Source organism: Triticum dicoccoides, chromosome 7A, assembly GCF_002162155.2.
Source record: "Triticum dicoccoides isolate Atlit2015 ecotype Zavitan chromosome 7A, WEW_v2.0, whole genome shotgun sequence".
In the NCBI taxonomy this organism is placed as follows: Eukaryota; Viridiplantae; Streptophyta; class Magnoliopsida; order Poales; family Poaceae; genus Triticum; species Triticum dicoccoides.
Window position 1 is genome coordinate 254,122,703 of NC_041392.1, and position 6,889 is coordinate 254,129,591.

Here is a 6,889-nt window from a genome sequence, read left to right on the forward strand (position 1 = left end):
GCGCCTGGGGGGGTAGGGCGCCCCCCTACCTTGTGCCTTCCTCGTTGATTGCTTGACATAGGGTCCAAGTCCTCTGGATCATGTTCGTTCCAAAAATCACGTCTCCGAAGGTTTCATTCCGTTTGGACTCCGTTTGATATTCTTTTTCTGCGAAACCCTAAAATAGGCAAAAAAACAACAATTCTGGGTTGGGCCTCCGATTAATAGGTTAGTCCCAAAAATAATATAAAAGTGTATAATAAAGCCCAATAATGTCCAAAACAGAATATAATATAGCATGGAACAATAAAAAATTATAGATACGTTGGAGACGTATCACATCCCTCAGCCCCGAGGGAGAACTACTCCCTCCTCGTCATGGAGAGCACTGGGATGATGAAGATGGCCACCGAAGAGGGATTCCCCCCTCCGGCAGGGTGCCGGAACGGGTCTAGATTGGGTTTCGGTGGCTACGGAGGCTTCTGGCGGCGGAACTCCCGGTCTATTGTGCTCCCCGAACGTTTTAGGGTATATGGATATATATAGGCGAAAGAAGTCGGTCAGGGGAGCCACAAGGGGACAACTGATGACCCACAAGTATAGGGGATCTATCGTAGTCCTTTCGATAAGTAAGAGTGTCGAACCCAACGAGGAGCAGAAGGAAATGATAAGCGGTTTCCAGCAAGGTATTCTCTGCAAGTACTGAAATAAGTGGTACCAGATAGTTTTGTGATAGGATAATTTGTAATGAGCAACAAGTAACAAAAGTAAATAAAGTGCAGCAAGGTGGCCCAATCATTTTTGTAGCAAAGGACAAGCCTTGACAATCTCTTATATAGAGAAAAAGCGCTCCCGAGGACACATGGGAATATCGTCAAGCTAGTTTTCATCACGCTCATATGATTCACGTTCGGTACTTCGATAATCTGGTATGTGGGTGGACCGGTGCTTGGGTACTGCCCTTACTTGGACAAGCATCCCACTTATGATTAACCTCTATTGCAAGCATCCGCAACTACAACAAAAGTATTAAGGTAAACCTAACCATAGCATGAAACATATGGATCCAAATCAACCCCTTACGAAGCAATGCATAAACTAGGGTTTAAGCTTCTATCACTCTAGCAACCCATCATCTACTTATTACTCCCCAATGACTTCCTCTAGGCCCAAACAATGGTGAAGTGTCATGTAGTCGACGTTCACATAACACCACTAGAGGAGAGACAACATACATCTCATCAAAATATTGAACGAATACCAAATTCACATGACTACTAATAGCAAGACTTATCCCATGTCCTCAGGAACAAAAGTAACTACTCACAAAGCATAAACATGTTCATAATCAGAGGGGTATTAATATGCATATAGGATCTAAACATATGATCTTCCACCAATTAAATCAACTAGCATCAACTACAAGGAGTAATTAACACTACTAGCAACCTACTAGCACCAATCCCGGACTTGGAGACAGGAATTGGATACAAGAGATGAACTAGGGTTTTGAGAGGAGATGGTGCTGATGAAGATGTTGATGGAGATTGCCCTCTCCTGATGAGAGGAGCATTGGTGATGACGATGGCGATGATTTCCCCCTCCGGGAGGGAAGTTTCCCCGGCAGAACAGCTCAACCAGAGCCCTAGATTGGTTCCGCCAAGGTTCCGCCTCGTGGCGGCGGAGTTTCGTCCGAGAAGATGGCTTCTTATTTTTTTTCCATCGAAAGACTTCATATAGCAGAAGATGGTCACCGAAGGGCCACCAGGGGGCCCACGAGGTAGGGGCGCGCCCAGGGGGTAGGGCGCGCCCCCCACCCTTGTGGGCAGGGTGTGGCCCCCCTGGTGAAGTTCTTGCTCTCAATATTTTTTATATATTTGGAAAACATCTTCTGTGGAGTTTCAGGACTTTTGGAGTTGTGCAGAATAGGTCTCTAATATTTGCTCCTTTTCCAGCCTAGAATCCCAGCTGCCCGCATTCTCCCTCTTTATGTAAACCTTGTAAAATAAGAGAGAATAGGCATAAGTATTGTGACATAATGTGTAATAACAGCCCATAATGCAAAAATATCGATATAAAAGCATGATGCAAAATGGACGTATCAACTCCCCCAAGCTTAGACCTCCCTCGTCCTCAAGCGAAAAGCCGAAATCGAAAAATATGTCCACATGTTTAGAGATAGAGGTGTCGATAAGAATAAAATACGGACATGAGGGCATCATGATCATTCTTAGAATAGTAACTTATATAATTCTTGTCATATGATTTCTTATGCTAGAGTAATAATTCAATCACAATTTCAAGTATGAATCGTAAACTTCATTGAAAACTAACAAACTATAATCTCAGTCATTGGAGCAATTGCAATTTATCATAACATAGGAAAGAATCAACATACAAGAGCTTTTCAGCAAGTCCACATACTCAACTATCATATAGTCTTTCACAATTGCTGACACTCACACAATACTTATGGGTATGGAGTTTTAATCGGACATAGAGAAAGATAGGGGCTTATAGTTTTGCCTCCCAACGTTTTACCTCAAGGGTAATGTCAACAATAATAGTTCATGAAAACTCACATCCAATTAGCTATATATACCAGGATCTTTCCAACATACTGTGCTTGCCAAAGGATAAAATGTAAGAAGGAAGGGTGAAGATCACCATGACTCTTATGCAAGGTAGGAGATAAAAGTAAAAGATAGGACCTTCATAGAGGGAAGCAGAGGTTGTCATGTGCTTTTATGGTTAGATGCACAAAATCTTAATGCAAAAGAACGTCACTTTATATTGCCACTTGTGATACGGACCTTTATTATGCAGTCCGTCGCTTTTATTTCTTCCATATCACACGATCGTATAAAGCTTATTTTCTCCCACACTAATAAGTCATACATATTTAGAGAGCAATTTTTATTACTTGCACCGATGACAACTTACTTGAAGGATCTTACTCAATCCATAGGTAGGTGTGGTGGACTCTCATGGCAAGACTGGTTTAAGGGTATTTTGGAAGCACAAGTAGTATCTCTACTTGGTGCGATGAATTTGGCTAGCATGAGGGGGAAAGGCAAGCTCAACATGTTGGAGGATCCAAGACAATATAATTTATCTCAGATGTAAGAAAACATAACCCATTACGTTGTCTTCCTTGTCCAACGTCAACTCTTTAGCATGTCATATTTTAATGAGTGCTCACAATCATAAAAGATGTCCAAGATAGTATATCTATATGTGAAGACCTCTCTTTCTTTATTACTTCCTATTAATTGCAACGATGACCAAAACTATGTTTGTCAACTCTCAACAACTTTTATCCATCATACTTTTTCTATTTGAGCTCATTACTCTCCATAAGGCTCACATGATCTCTTTGTTTCTTTTTATTTCTTTCTCTTTCTTTTATTCGCTTAGGATCATGGCAAAATAATCAAGCCCTTGACTCAACACTAATATTTATTATATATAGCTCACGGACTCGATTACATAGAAGGATAATAAAGCAAAACTCACAACAAGATCATACTAAGAACTTTTATTCTACTAGATCAAGATATTACCAAAGGGATCGAACTAAGAAAAACGGTAAAGATAAAAGTGATGGTGATACGATACCGGGGCACTCCCCCAAGCTTGGCAATTGCCAAGTGGAGTGCCCATATGAGATACTCAATTCTTCTTTGTTGGTGGAGAAGTTGATGGTTTTGTTGATGGCGTAAGCTTCTTTCTTAATTTTCGCTTGAGGACAGAATTTTGGTCCCTTAGGTCCTCGATCTCCTGCTCCAGGCTCAATATCTTTTTGCATAGTGCCTGCTTGTTTTCCTGCAAGAGGTGAAAAGGGATAAACTCGATCTTAGGTTTCTTTACCCTATCTGGGAGGATTGACTTTTTGAACTCCACATGCATGTCCCCAGGTCGAGGTAGTGGGACTTCATCTTCATCTGAGCTTGTCGCCTCCTTTCCCTTGGGTTCATAGTCCTCTTCTTCTTCCGTAGTCCAACCGCAATGCTCCACATCCCCATAGACCTTAGGATCTGCAAGGTAATCAGCCACATAGCTTTCTCCTTCCGAATCCTGGGACGACATGTTGCTCTGTCTGCAGCAGGATAGCTCAAAAAAAAAGACAAGAGATATTTGCGTGATACGGGAGGCAAAACCCCTGGGAGATTATATAATGAATTTTTACCGACCAAAATACGTGTCATGTACGAAAACGGAGTCCGGAAAGCGCACGAGGTGCCCACGAGGTAGGGGGCGCGCCCAGTAGGGTAGGGCGCGCCCTCCACCCTCGTGTCCTTCCCGGAATGCTTCTTATTTTTTCTATTTTTCTAAATATTCCAAAACGGAGAAATATTGCCTTAAAAACTGTTTTGGAGTCGGTTTACTTACCGTACCACATACCTATTCCTTTTCGGAGTCTGAAACGTTCCGGAAAATGTCCCTTATGTATTCCTCCGGGGTTACAGTTTCAATAACATTGGTTTCAAAATTTATGGGATTACCTGAGATATAATGTTTGATTCTTTGACCGTTCCCCACCTTTGGATTTGTGCCTTCGAAGTTATTGATTTTTATGGCACCGCAATGATAGACCTCCTCGATAACGTAAGGACCTTCCCATTTAGAAAGAAGTTTTCCTGCAAAAAATCTTAAACGAGAGTTGTATAGCAATACATAATCACCTACATTAAACTCACGCTTTTGTATTCTTTTGTCATGCCATCTTTTAACTTTTTCTTTAAATAACTTGGCATTTTCATAGGCTTGGGTTCTCCATTCATCAAGTGAGCTAATATCAAATAGCCTCTTCTTACCGACAAGTTTGAAATCATAATTGAGCTCTTTAATAGCCCAATATGCCTTGTGTTCTAGTTCGAGAGGTAAGTCACATGCTTTTCCATAAACCATTTTATACGGAGACATACCCATAGGATTTTTATATGCAGTTCTATAGGCCCATAATGCATCATCAAGTTTCTTGGACCAATTCTTTCTAGATCTATTAACAGTCTTTTGCAAAATTAGTTTGAGCTCTCTATTACTCAATTCTACCTGACCACTAGACTGTGGGTGATAAGGAGATGCAATTCTATGATTAACATCATATTTAGCAAGCATTTTACGGAAAGCATCATGAATAAAATGTGAACCACCATCAGTCATTAAATATCTAGGGACTCCAAATCTTGGAAAAATAACTTCTTTAAGCATTTTAATAGAAAAGTTTTATTGTCGTAGAATGTCACGGCTGATGTCCTAGTGTGAGGACTTAGTCATGAGGCCAACGCATCTTTGTAGTAGCTTGAGAGGGGTTGATCGGGATGAGAGACGCGACACACAAGACAAGGGTTTAGACAGCTTTGGGCCCCGGGAAACATCATCCGGTAATAGCCCTACATGCTGTTTGTGGCTAGATCTCATTATGCTCATGAGGGAGTTGCCGATAAGCCGGCTCTTTGTGTCTAGCCCTAGAGATTATTGCTTCTTGCTTGTCCCTCTTTGGGGAGCCCTACCCCTCCTTATATATGTCGAAGGGGCGGTTTACATGACTAGTCCTAGTTGGATTAGGATTACTCTATTACAAGTGGAGTCCTAGTCTTGCTTCCTTTGTAGGAGAATATTCCTTGTGCTTTCCTCATAAATCGTCCACCATAACATGAGCCAGCCTTCTGGGCCTTGGGCCTTGTCATCCATCTGACCCACCCGCCGGGTTACTATGAGCCGCCAAGATCGGGCGGGTTACCCGTGAATCGCCAAGCTCCGGGCGGGTCATACATCTAGCGGTTTACACCGCGGGGTATATCCTCGACACTAGCCCCCAGTTTAATTTGGATTTTATCCATGTTAAACTGATCTGCAACATAAACATAAGAACAAAGTTGATAGGTTGTACTCTGGGTTAAATATTCTTGTAAGCCGGCACCTAATCATCCTTAAGTCCTTGACATTTCCTCCTTGATATGTATCCATGATCTCATAGCAAATCTCCTTAGCAGATATGTCCCAATTTTACCAATGCAAAAAATCCAGATACTTCCTTTGAGAAATCCGGGTCAACAGGCCAACTTCAGAGTCAATTTGCTGACATTGGTCTCTTGTTGAGAAATATTATAAGGAATAATCCATTTGAGTCGGTTTCCAAAGCTCCGGTTTAATAAACATATTGGACTCAAGATTCATCTGGTGATCCACCAGTTTAAAGATGTAGAGGTTGGCTAGTTATAACTGCCAAAATTGCCGGCTTGTAAATATTGATAGCACTGGGTCATAACTGTTGCCGACGCCGGATCATAATTATTGGTGACACCAGATCATGATTGTTGCAAACACCGGGTCAATCTGACCTGCTCAAAACTGAGAATTTGAAGATTTTCCCCCTTATATGTATATCACCTGTAGCCCCCAAGTGCCGGGTTGTCATGCTTACAGCAACTTGGGACTTGTAATTGCCTTATGCTCATAAAACTTCAACCAGTGTAGCCCCCAAGGGCCGGGTCATTATGCAATAATGAGCAGGGACTTTGTAAATATGATCATGTAAACTGGAATAGCAACGTGTAGCCCCCAAGGGCCGGCTCAGTAAGATAATATTGAGCTGGGACTTTATATATACTTCTTTTGAAAAGAACATCATATGATGTAACCCCCATCATGGGGCTTGAACCCACGTCCACAAGGTTAAGAGCTTTGTGCTTTACCAACTGAGCAGTGGACCCTTCAATATAATGGAATAAAACTTGTGTACCTTGAATTGTTGACAGGAGCAAATGGTAGCCCCCAAGGGCCGGCTCATTATGATGTGATGAGTCGGGTCTTCAATAAGGCCAGTAAAATTGTCTTTGCATTAGCCCCCAAGTGCCATGGTGCATGCTGGTAGTGACATGGGACTTGCATATTTGATGTGATC